At 38.4% G+C, this 13775-nt stretch overlaps 1 pseudogene; it reads left to right on the top strand.

Annotated features, from left to right (window-relative positions):
• Window positions 1–812: 812 nt before the first annotated feature.
• LOC102483204 (ragulator complex protein LAMTOR3 pseudogene) lies at window positions 813–1194 on the top strand (annotated as a pseudogene).
• Window positions 1195–13775: the final 12581 nt, after the last annotated feature.

The raw sequence follows: 13775 nt of genomic DNA, 5'->3' as shown, positions 1-13775 counted from the left end.
AATTGAATAAATAATTCTTTAAAAATAAAAAAGCAGGTTAGATCATACAGAAGATCGAATCTCAGATGTAGAAGATAGAACCTCTCTGACCAGGAAAAATTCACCAAAAAAGACTGAGAAAATAACTTTCCCCCAAAGAGAATAATATACAAGTAATACTAGATACCATTAGGTGCTATAACATCTGGATAATCAGTATCCCAGAAGGTGAAGAAACTAATCAGGGCATTGATAATCTATTCCATGAAATCCTAGAAGAACACTTTCCAAACCTAGAGAGGCACTCAAATATTGAGACCCAAGAAATACGAAGGATCCCACATAGAATCAATCCAAGAAAATCTTCTCCAAGGTATATCATAGCCAGATTGACTAAAACCACAGACAGACAAGATACTAAAATTGGCAAGAGAGAAAAGTCAAGTTACTTTTACAGGGTATCCCATCAGGCTGACAGCAGACCTCTCATCAGAAACAATGCAAATAAGGAAAGAATGGGAAAATATATTCAAAGTGCTAAGTGAAAAAACAATGTTATATTTTTATGTCCAGCAAGATTATACTTTATATGGGAAGAAAAGCCCAAAACATTCTCAGATAAACAATACCTGAAGGAGTGTACCAACACCAGATTGCTCTTCTAGTAGTTTTGAAGGGAGTGCTATTCCAGGAAAACTAAAGTCAGACAAGAGTCATGTGATGGCAGCTTATAGAGGAACCTGTCTTTGAAGCTGTCCCAGAGGCGGCATTGGGAGGAACCGGAAAGCTCAGAAACCCAGGCATGGAGCTCGATCTACAGAAGGGAGTTCATCATGGCAGATGATCTAAAGCGATTCCTGTATAAAAAGTTACCCGGTGTTGAAGGGCTCCATGCTATGGTCGTGTCAGATCGAGGTGGAGTACTTGTTATTAAAGTGGCCAATGACAATGCTCCAGAGCATGCATTGAGGCCTGGCTTCTTGTCTATTTCTGCCCTTGCAACAGACCGAGGGAGCAAACTGGGACTTTCAAAGAACATTTGTTACTACAACACCTACCAGGTGGCTCAATTTAATTGCTTACCTTTAGTGGCGAGTTTCATAGCCAGCAGCAATGCCAATACAGGACTAATTGTCAGCCTAGAAAAGGAACTTGCTCCATTATTTGAAGGACTGAAACAAGTTGTGGAAGTTTCTTAATCTGACAGTGATTTCGACGTGGACTTTCTCTGCGTTGTAACAGCCCAGTATCAACAGCAACCCTTAGCCCACAGGACTACTTGTATCCCTGTACCCGAGAAAGTACACCTTAACTAAAGAAAGAGCCTGTGGATAACTTTGATCACTTGTCACAGCTCGTTGAGTGTGGTCCCTTCGTATTTAGTGAGATCTGAAGATGCCTCAGAAACGGCTCAGTCTATCACAGCTCTGGTGGAGTTAGTCCCGTGACCTGACACGGGTGGGAAGCCGCTCCGTGGATCCCAATCAGAACGGTACGTCAGTCTGCCAGAGCCGTTGCTTGCTCCCTATGTTAAATACATTCTTATTTTGTGGTAGAATGGTTATTTGCATAAGTTAAATAATACAAATAGTATCTGTTGCTCTACATCAGAAATTGAATTCTTATGGGGCTTTCTGCCAATAACAGACCAAATTAATATTAACCTTTTTTTTTTTTTTTCAAATAAGTTAGTTTATGCCTCCTTAGTAAAAGGGGACATAGAGGGACCAGCAGTTAGCGTAATGGCTATGTCGCTGGACTCCCATGTAGTCGACTGCGGTTTGAGCCTCAGACCGGTGGCTTAAACTCATGCCAGCCGCATGTGTGTGCTGCCCAAGATCCCGAGAGGAGAATGGAGGAGAAGGGACTGCGGCGTGGCCATCCCCCCTGGGGGGTGATTTCTCGCTTTCTGTCTCTCTGTCTCTCTCTGTCTTTCTGGTGAGCGCACACGCCCCGTAGTGAAAACCTCCCCCCCACCCCAAAAAAAAGGTACATAGAGAAGTAAATGTTTTAGTAGAAAATTATAGTGCACTTGTCACTAAATTCTAGCTTTGTCCATATTTTTAGTTTAAGATCTTTCATGAATCAATAAAATGTGGAGAAAAACAGTTTAGCATGAGAGGAAGGGGGAGGGAAAAGGGGAAGAAAAAAATGAGTAAAAGTATGTTTATTTGACAAAAAATGAGAAGCTATTTGCTGATGATAATGAATATAGTAATATCTTTGTCTTGACTGACAGCTAATTGGCCTGTCCTGGCTCCTGGCTAGATCTGGGAGGCAGGAGCATAAAGTCTGGGTAGAAGGTCTTCAGCGGTCCTAATCCCTGAATGGGGCCACTCAGAACTCAGATATGGATGGCAGCTGATTGACTTGTCCTGGATCCTGGCTAGATCTGGGGGGCAGGAGGGTAGAGTCTGGGCAGAAGGTCTTGAGTGGTCCTAATCCCAGCTCTTTGGATCTTGAGCAGTTGTGGGCATGACTGACTTGTTTCAGGCTGATCAGGTTTGGGACTCAAACTGCTGTTGCCACTGAGGCTTTGGCTCCTTTTGAACAGCTCGATACTGTTGCTTGCAGAGCTAGTCTGTGAACTTACTATTTTTCTATTTCAAGAAACTTGGAATGGGATGTAGAGGTAGAATGTACACTCCTGCTATAATATTTCTACTAGCATTAACAGCAATTGTGTCTGGATAATTTAAAATTTTCATTTGGTGTATTTTTTCAACTTTCCTATAAGGTAAATACATTGTTTACAAAAGTAATTAAAATATGCTTGCATAAAATCAAAAAGAAACTTTCTTCGTCCCCACCTCCAATCCCACCCCACTGTCTAGGTCAGAATTTCACATTCCCGGCACTGTTGGCAGATAGGAGAGATACTTTGTGTTGTGTAGAACTACTCTGTCTGTCATGGATGTTTAGCATCATTCCTAGCCTCTGTTAGAACTAGATGCTAATAACAACTCCAAGTTGTGACAAAAAATAATGTTAAGCATTGCTAATGTCCCTTGGGAAAGCAAGATCATTTGGGGTCAGGAACCACTGATCTAGGTTTATTTCTATGAATTTCCAAACAAATTCATTATATGGAAATTGTAAATGATAAAATGTGCTGGTTTATGAGCTTTTAAAGTCAATATTTCTCAAAGCATAATCTTTGAATGGTAGCTTGATGCTAAGAGTCTTATATGAAAAAAAGTGTTCTGAAGTCAAATAAATTTAACTAACACTGAGTTAACAAAATTAAGCCGTTTTCTTTCCTACATGACTACTCTGAATCTTTGAATTGCCTCTTTTGAATTGTGAATCTCTAGGAGGGATATATAGGAGTACAATTTCCCAAGTTTACAGGGCTGTAGAATCTTTATTTCATGAAGCATTTCAGGAGACTAAAGTTCTGTGAAACCCATTGAGAAACTGTACACTGATTCTCTAAATATCACAAAATCCATGGCAATTTTTTAACAAATACAAAGCTGAAATAAGAAAATATAGCAACAGTGCGTTGGTCCCATGGACTAGTGGATAAGGAAGCTGGATCTCACATAGCCAACAGTGGTTCAAATCCTGGCCTTGGTGTCTTGAATAACAGGCTGGTCATATGTGTATGTGTGTTTTCCCCAAATCCTGACAGGATGGAGAAATGGAGGAGAAAGGATTGTGATGTGACCACTCCTTATTGGGTATTGCTTTCTGTCTCTTGTTTTTATAAATGGAAAACTGAAATTATTTTGATAAGCATGTAGCAGATATAAAAGGTGACGATATGTTATCACTGCATCATTCCCATGCTGACTATCCAGTTTTCAGAATTTTAAGAGATAGAAACAAGTGGAATAAAATAAAAATACACGAATTCATGTTGACTTGTTTAGTGGGAACAGGACAGAAGCAGTGAAGGCTGCCCCATGCTTATATAAATAGTCTCAATTTCCAATTTCTAAAGAAAAATGGTATATGAGGATAGGGGACTGTGTCACATTTATTAATTTCAATGCATATTGTCACCAGAGGGCAGTAGTAAATGTTTTTTAAAAGTTAAAACTGGACTGAGGTGTGTATCATGCTGGGTAAAGTCTCTTCACAATCTAAATGATGTATAGTGATTTAATGTATGAATAATGATAACAAATCTATAAATTAAAAAAAGAGGGGCTTTGTGAAAGGACTACTTCCATGAGAGTCCATTGCTGGTGACCCAGAATATTAAAATAAATAAATAAATAAATACTGTACAATTTATAAAGAGAACGGAGTGAAAAACTGTATGAACGAATTCTGGTTATTAGTAGCTTTGTGTTTTATTTGTTTCATTGATAAACTGAAATATTTACAACTATACCTAAGGAGAAATCTCATAAACAGAAATTTTTATAGCTACTCTTAAATGAAGGTCTCAATAAGCAAAACTGTGTTTTACATTCAGATAGTTTGGGACAGCTCTGTGGCACAGAAATGATGCTCTGCTCAAGAAAAACTGGATCCCACATGGTGGTCACAATTCCAGTTCCAGCCTGGTCAGCCTGAAACACACTGGGCACATACGCTCATGGCGGCCCAAAGTCTGAAGGGCAGGACTGAAAGACTGGAGGCGGGGAGTTATGGCAGGGCCAGACTCTTCGAGGGTATTCTCCCACCTCTCTTCCACTTTCATGTGTACATGCATGCACTCAGTCATGAATAAAGGATAAAACACAGACTTCCTGGGAGTATCTCAGGAAGAGCCTGTGGGTATTGGAGAGAAAAAGGCAGGATGGAATGAGGTTGGGAGGGATGGCCCTAGCAAGATTTTCCAACAATTTGCAACTTTGTAGAAAGATTTCCTTTCCACTGAAAGAAAAGGGGAAACAGAATTGAAATCATACAACACATGTTTCAGAAGAATTTACATACACATAACCTTCACAACATACTGCTGTCTTGTGCAAACTCCATTTAATAAAAAATATTTTGAACTACTAAAAGTACAGTTTGTCCAAATGGTAATTACAAATATACTAATTAACACAGCACATTACATTTTATTTATTTACTTTTGCAAATGCAGCAAAGAAAAACTTGAAGATTAAATGCACTATCATTATTTTAATAAAACAGAAGGAAATAATTATGTGTTCAGTATTTAGTTCAAGCAGATCTGGAGAGGACTTGCCTTCCAAAAAAGAAGTGAATGTGGGCAACAAAATAAAAATAAAAAGAGAGGAAAATAGCTAAAATAAAATTGAAAATAAAATTTGTTGAAAGTAAACTTTGTCTTAATGTCTCAGGTTGTAGTGACAGTCTTTGCAATTTCTCCTACTTCTAATTCTTCATTTTCATTGTGACAATAAACATTAGAAAACTATAAAGGATTCCCTAGGTTGTGTAAATCCTCTACTTTTATTTCCTTTCTTTTTTTTTTTTTTTGGAGAGATTTTTGCTATAGGGCGTGTGCGCTCGCCAGACAGACAGAGAGAGACATAGAGACAGAAAGCGAGAAATCACCCCCCAGGGGGATGGCCACGCCACAATCCCTTCTCCTCCATTCTCTTCTCGGGATCTTGGGCACACATGCACACGCGCCCGGCGTGAGTTTAAGTCACCAGGTTCGGGACTCGAACCACGGTCGACTACGTGGGAGTCCAGTGACATAGCCATTACGCCAAATGCTGGTCCCAATCCTCTACTTTTATTTCTCTGATAAAATAAAGTCCATGTAGGGGCCAGACAGTGGCTCCACAGTTATGCAACTGGACCCCTATGGCAAAGTCCTGGGTTGTGTCCTGGAGGGTCTCCCACTCCACACTGTGTGTGCACATGTGTCCACTGTTCAGGCTTGCTAAATCTTGAGTTGGATCACAGTGTAAGGGGCTGTTGGATGTGTTTCTCTGTCTTTCTTATGCAGAAGAAAAAAATAAACATCAACAACAAAAATAAAGCTGATATAAGGATAAAAGGCTATAGTTTTTTCAAAGTGTCATCATTTTTAGAGTTATTATTGTAAAAATGACAGGACAGATGAATAACTGTACACTTCAGGGTCTTTCTAGTCTGAAAGAGAAAAAAACAAAACAAAACAAAACAAAACAAAACAAAACAAAACCAGATGTTGACCGACCCTATCTGGAGTCACCATAGACTAATCTGTTTCAGTCAAGTGTAACCTCCACAAGAAATCCAATCCAACCAAGCCTAGCAAAATGTTTGCTTTTTTACTGAAAATATGTGGGGGCACAACAGGAGTCTCACATACTAAAATTCAGAGTTTTTCCAGAAAAATCCTCATGAACCATGTCATCTCCCAGGAATTTTCTAGCTGTCTCTTTTTATCAAGTATCTCTTTTTTCTGTCCCATTCCCTGCCATAATCTGCCCCTAAGAAACTCTCATGCCACTTCTCCCTCGCATGCCTGTATTTTATTTTTCAAAGCAACTTCTTTCTTTTTTTCTACAATCTTCCCGTAGAACTGGAAGCCACCTGAGGCTTGATTCTGCCATAAGTAGGCTATCAAAGCAACATCTCAATATAGTTGGTTTCTCTGTTTCTTTCTCTAATGCAATTTTCATTTTAGCGACTCACAAGTATTAATAAAGAAGTATTCCATGCTCATACAAATAAACAAAAAGAAGAAAGTCATTATTCTTTCCCTGTGGAGTAGAGAAGGTGTAATTACTGAGAGTTACTTTTTACAGTGTTCAACCCTATTGTTCATGGAATATTTCCAAAGGCTTAATTTTGCCACTAACACATTGTATTGGACTGAGGCTCCTTGACCCCCGAAGTAAAGACCCTTTACAGAAGAAAGTGTTTCCTCTAAAACATACTATATCGTTGGTCCTTAAGGACATTAATATCAGAGTGGAGTTCAGTTTCATAATGTTTTCATTTTCTATTGCTTTGAAGGAAACTACTTCAGACCTTTATTACTTCACAGTTTCTGTGAGTTAGGAGTCTGGGCATGGCTGAGCTAGGTCCTATTCTTAGTCTCACAAGACGGAAATCAGTGTGTTGTCTGGGCTGTGTTCTTTTCTGGAGCTCAGGCTTCCTTTCCAAGATCACTTATTGCTGACAGAATTCAGTCCTGTAAGCTTGTAGGCCTGAAATCACCACTTTCTTGCTGGCAGTGAGCCTGGCGCTGTCTGAGCTCCTCGAGGCTGCCAATATTTCTTGGAGTCTGCCATAGTTTCATGCTGATAAAAGACATAAAACTTCTGGGTCAAAATTTTAGGGCAGCTAATTATTCATGATAATAGTCAGCATATCAACATTTGCATAGATTCCCTGTGCCTCAGTTCCCACAGGGACATATGAAGGGGTTTAGATAGAAAGATGCCTGCTCAAGCAATGTATTGCCTTATAGGAAAGGAATTTCAAGCTTAGGGACACTGGATCTTTTATAATAGCTAATAAGCACGCCTGCCCTTTGCATCTTGAAAGATGAAGATTGTTATCTAAAAATTCCTGAGAAGATAGTTAAAAACAAAGGCAGTAGGTACCTTTGTCTACAAGACATAGAGAATTATTTCTCAAAAACAACCACATTATAGATTTCAAAATCAGGACATTAACATTGTTATATTAATCTATCAACTTTATTAGATTTCATCAATTGTCCTGCTAATACTCATTTTCTGCTATAGGACTATGTATTGTATTTACTTTTCATGTCTTCTTCATTTTCTGTAATGTATAACTTATTCTTAGTTTTCCATGTCCCATGCATTTTTGAAACAAATAGGTTAGATATTTTATTAAAAGTTCCTCAATTTTGATTTGTCTGATATGTCATTATTAAACCCATGTTATACCTTTTCACAAAAATATCAAAAAGTAATGTTATACCATTTTAGCATATTATATCAGGATACATTTTGTTCCATTGGCTAGTGATGCCAATCAGATCTCTAGGTTGAGGTGGTGGTATCAGATTCTGTTCTACCAGAAATATAACATTTCTCTTTCATAATTGATAAATCTCTTGAGAGATATTTTGGGACACCTATGGTTTTTGTTTGTATTCTAATTTTGCCCATCAATTTTAGCATCCACTGATGATTCTTTAAAAGATTATTGCTGTGCTGTTTGCCAAATGGTAATTTTCTTTTCTTTCATTCTGTTAGTCTTTCTTCCTTCTTTCTTTCTTCTCTTTTTTTCTTTCTTCTCTCATTCTTTCTTTAAATTGCCTGAGGGCATGTGCACTCTCTGTAGAGAGAGAGAAAGAGAAAGAAGAGAATAGGGTGCACTCCCCACTGGGGTGTGGTCACCCCGCAATCCCTACTGTCCCATCAGGTTTTTGGATGTGCATGAACACATGCTTAGCGTGTTTATCAAGTTGTTGGGGCCTGGACTCAAACCATGGTCAGTCATGTAGGTTCTGATTTTCCTTTTTCTTAAAAAATTTTCTTTTTTTATTATTAATTTATTCACTTTACATACTTTCACTGAAGATCTCCGCAGCATACACAATGCTATTTTCTAGCCAGAACACACTGTAAAGTGGCTTGATCATACATGTTATCATCAACAAATAATTTTCCATTTGACCTTTCATATATAGATATACACACACACATATATATATATATTCCCCCCCCCCCATTTCTCACCCTCTGCCATTTCCCATCCTCCTCCTGTCCCTGTCTCTGGTTTCTTCAGTTGCTTTCCATTCCTTTATTCTTTCCCACAATGTATTGATTCACAAAATATCTTAATTAATCAAAATATTTTCAATAGTAAGTTGAGCTGATATGTATATTTAGGAATGAAAGTTGACTTCAGGCATGAAACTCTGTGGGTAGTATGAATATACTAATAAATAGCACATAGCTGAGGCTATATAGCTTACTGTGGTTACTAAATAGGTGTTTTTAAAATACAGTTTTTAATTTCAAGAAAGGCAGTTTTATCTTTAATAAATCAAAAAATGTTAAGAGAACTTTGCTTAATACTTAAAGCCAGGAGACAGGTTAGGATTCTGTTCAAATAGTAGGTACATGGCCCTGTCCACAACTCGAGAGAAGACAAAACTCCTTACACTGGAAAACAAAGCATAGGTCAGTAATGTTTTAGTCAAAAGTCATAAAATTCTAGTTTGCCAGTTCAAACTCATGTACTTTATCTTTTGCTGTGGTCCGATCTTGCTGTTTAAATTCTGGAAGATAACGTTCAACTCTGGACTTGTCCCTAAGGTTAAGCTGGCCATTTTCTGGGTCGTTTTAAATCTCTCATTTATGTGTGTCTGACTTCAGTTTTCCTGGGAGAGCACTGGCTTTCCTATATACAGCATTTGACCACTGTGCTCCAGGGCCAGCCCCCAAATAGTGATTCTCTATTTCCATTTTTCTCTAACATTTATTAAGTGGAGTTCTTTAAAGAAACAGTTTTCCCCTCTCCCTACTTATCTGTTAATTAAATTGGTCTCATGAGTAATTATTTCAATTTGGGAGTTGTATACCATTACTATCATTATTTATTTTGATACTCAGATTGTCCCAGATTTGGCCATTGGGATTTTTTTTCATGTTGGATCTTCTGTCCTTTTGACACATTCTCATCAGTTTTCAGTATTTCTTTGCTTTCTGGCAGTGTCTACTATGGGTGCTGGCTTCTCTCCATAGACCCATCCAGGAATTGTATGTACGTGTACACACACACACAAACACACTTATTATTATTTCTATATTAAAACCATGAGTTCAAATTTCAATTCCACTTACAATGTCACAAAAGTTAGTTTAACCTTTCTTATTTTAAACAGATTTTATCCTTAAAAATTTCCTTATGCCTCTTTGCCCAATCTAATTGGAATAAAGAAGTATGTAGTTTTTGGGGTCTGGCTTCTTTTATTGACATATGCTTTGCAATTCATACATGTTACTTGTATTAATGGTATGTTCCTATGGATGTTCTGCAACATACATGTTACTTGTATTAATGATATTCCATCCTATGGATGTACTGCGACTTGTTTATCCATTTACCAGGTGTGCGTGTGCGTGTGTGTGTGTGTGTGTGTGTGTGTGCCCCAAACCTGACTGGTGAGACATGGAGGAAAAGGGACTGTTGTGTGACCACATTCCATTGGGGCGGTGCTTCCTTTGTCTCTGACTCTCTCTATAGTAAGTACACGCATCTTCAGGCAGTTAAAAATATTTATATTCCATAATTCATGAAGTTTATTCTTGTGTGTAAGTGTGAGACCTATATCTAATTTTCCCCCCAAATGATTAGCCAGTAGATGCAGTACTATTTATTACATGTTTGCTCCTGTGATTTGAGATGATTCCTTATATATTAAATTTCTACATCTATTTGGCTCTATTTCTGGGCTTTATATTCTATTACATTGGTCTGTTACTTTAAGCATCAGTAGCACAAAGCTTTAATTACAGAGATCTGTAGTACATTTTCATATCAGGTACGATTAGCACGCCTGTAGATTTTCTCTTTAGTTTCTTCCTGGCTATTTTACATGTTTATTTCTCCCTTTATTAACATCTTACAATAGTATAGTACTTTTATGATCATTAATAAACTAACATCAATATCTTATTATTAAAGTTCATGCTTTTTCATATTTCCTTAGTTTTTACCTGGCTCTTTTTCTGTTCAGGGATTCTGTCCAGGACAACACATTACATTGCAATGTCTCGTTGGGCTCCATCTGACTGTGACAGTTTCTCAAACGTTCCTTGTTTTTGGTGACCTTGACAGTTTTGATACTGTCAGATATTTTGTAAAGATCCCACAACTGGGATTTATCTGATCCCTTTCATACAATTAGACTGGAGTTTGGGGTTTTGAGGAGGATGGTCACAGATGTAAAGACATACTTACCATATGCTTTCCACATGCCTTACTACTATTGATGTCAACGCCAAACATTTGGCAGAGGTTGTTTTTGTCACATGCTTCACTATAAAGTTACACTTTCTATACTTTTTTGTTTGTTTTGTTTTTGTCATAGAGTGTGTGTGCTCAACAGAGCTCTCTCTGTTGAGAGAGGGAGAGAGAGAGAGAGAGACAGAGAGATAGAGAGAGGGAAAGTGAGAAATCTTCCCTGCCCTCTTGGAAGAGTGTCCATGCCATAATCCCTTCTCCTTCATTCTCCTCTCAGGATTTTGGGCTTGTAGGCACGTGTACCTTGGTGTGATTTTCAAGCCGCTGGGTCTGGGACTTGAACCACAGTTGGTCATGTAAGAGTCCAGCACATTAGCTATTACACAACCTGCTGGCCCCTCTATACTATGCTTTAGAAAGAGTCACTACACAGACTAGACTTATGTTCCTCTTCCATGAAGACTGCATAGCTTTGTAACTTCTTTGGAATTCCGTATTGGAGATTTATTTCTTATTTAGCCATTGATTTATATTATGAACTCATGGATATGTATTCTATATTTTGGATTATAATCTAATACTTATTTACTTATTTTGTTGCTCAGATGATTCCAACTGTGGCCAGTGGGAACTCTTTCTGTTAGCTCCTGTGTCCAGTTGACACCCCCATTATGTTTTTTGTTTGACAACTCCCTTGTATTCTATATTATACTTACTTTACAACTCTTCTAATTCTCCCACAGTTCTTGAATATTTTGGGGGTCTTGCTGTTTTGCATATAAACTCCCTATTTGTAATTCTGACATCTGTGTCATATCTGAATCTGGGTCTTCTGCTCATTTTGTCTCTTCAGACTGATTTTTCTTGCCTACCGACATGCCTTGCCATGTCCTCAAAGCTGGACCGGTTCTATCAGATAAGAACTGAGGTTAAGTAGGTCTTTAGTGTGAGGATTCATGTTAACCTAGTAAGGAGCTGGGCCATGTTTAAGGTGTGCTCCTTGCTAGGTTAACATAGTTACAGTTGGCAGAGGCCTCACATTTCTCTATTTCCCTTGTTTAGTCTTTCTTACTGAGGTTAGGCTTTCCTAAGTAGTTCCCAGAAAAAGTCTACTGCTCCTTCAGCTCTGTTCCAATTGTTATTATACTGGAATCTTGTTGGTGTGTAGTAAGGTGGTAAGGTGGGTGGGAGGATGAGGTGCACATCCTATTGGATGGTTAGAAAAGTCATGAGGCATTTTTGCAACAGATAGCATTAGTTCATTTTTGGAAGTACTAGAGTCATTCACATCTATGTTGTTGCTATGTGATTTGACTGCTGACAGTTCTAGCTTCATTCTAAAAAAATTAAGAGATTTGGTTAAGTTTTGGAGATTTTACAAGTTGAAGATGGAAGACCAACTTGTGCGTTGTCGCCATATTTTACTGTTTTACTTCTGTAAAGGAGAGCTCGCACATCCGGCTTGGGAAAGGTTGCATACAGCTTACAGTGGCAATGCTCTACAGTAACGTCAGTGCCAATGATGGCACATGAAATTCCGTGCGGGTGATTTTGATCTCAACAATGCTCCTCAGTCAGCGAGGCCCACCAAGGTTGATGATGACAAAATAAAGGCATTGATTGAGTCAAACCCATGTTACATGACATGAGAGACTGCAGAAACATTGAACAGCCATCATTCAAGCATTCACAACAACCTGAAGAAGCTGGAATCCATAAGGAAACTCGGTACTTGGGCTCCTCATAAACTCAGAGAAGTTCACTTGATGGCATGTATAAACATCTGCAGTATGTTAGTTGGGAAAACAATCTTTTTCTGAAGTGACTGATAACTGGTGATAAGTGCATTGCTTACGACAATGTAGAACACAAATGGTCTTAGTCCTGATATGACGATTTGCCTCAAATGACATCAAATGCAGACATTCATCAGAGGAAGGCTATGCTCTCAGTGTGGTGTGATTTTCAAGGTGTCGTGTTTTTTGAGCTCCTACTGAGGAACCAAATGTGTACCTTCAGCAATTGGACAGTTTGAACCCATCATCCAGAAACGCCCAGAGCTCATTGATTGTAAAGAAGTCATGTTCCATCAGGACAATGTGAGACCACACCCACTTGTCAGAAATTGTTGGAGCATGGATGAGATGTGCTGCCACACCCACAGTACTCACCTGACCTTGCACCATCAGACTTCCACTTGGTTCGTCCTCTTCAGAATTCCTTGCATGGTACAACGTTCAGTTCAGATGAGGGTGCAAATGTGCACCTTTTTTTCGCAAAGGTCCTTTTATGAACAAGAAATTATGAAGCCCACTGAAAGATGGCAAAAGGTTATTGAACAAAATGGGCACTATATCATTGATTTATCTTTGTCCTTTATATAAATAAATGTCCTTTGAAAAAACAGAAAACATAAGTCATGACTTTTCTGACAACTCAGTATACTAGTCCAATGAAAATCTCAGTGAGTGTTTCAGTGGTCCTCTCTTTTGGGGCTGTGACCCACATGTATTTCTCCTCTTTCTTTTTTTTTTTTTAATTTATTTATTTGCATTCATTCACTGTACATCATTACAGCATACACAATGAGATTTTCCATCCAGAGTACACTGTATATTGTCTCAATCGAGCACATCAACAAACATGTTATTGTCAGCAAATGATCTTCCTGTATGTTTTGCTTTTTTCCCCCCATCCTTGGTTCCCTATCTCTTACCCTCTGCCACCTCCTATTCTCCTCCCACACTGTCTCTGTTATCTATGTTTGCTTTCTATACCATTTTCCCCCCACATTTTATTGAATCACCAAAGACCCTCATCAATCCAAATACCCTCATAGCAAACACAGGTGACACACACATTTCCATGAGCACAAGTCTAACTTTATGCATCCTATAAAGTAGCACCTAGCTGGGGCTACATATCCTACTGCAGTCATTGAATAGATATATTTTTTTTCCTGAGAAACTTTTTTTTTT

Source organism: Tupaia chinensis, unplaced genomic scaffold, assembly GCF_000334495.1.
Source record: "Tupaia chinensis unplaced genomic scaffold, TupChi_1.0 Scaffold000212_1, whole genome shotgun sequence".
Lineage (NCBI taxonomy): Eukaryota > Metazoa > Chordata > Mammalia > Scandentia > Tupaiidae > Tupaia > Tupaia belangeri.
The sequence above is the reverse complement of the archived record's forward strand: the minus strand, read 5'-3'. Positions and strand labels throughout refer to the sequence as shown.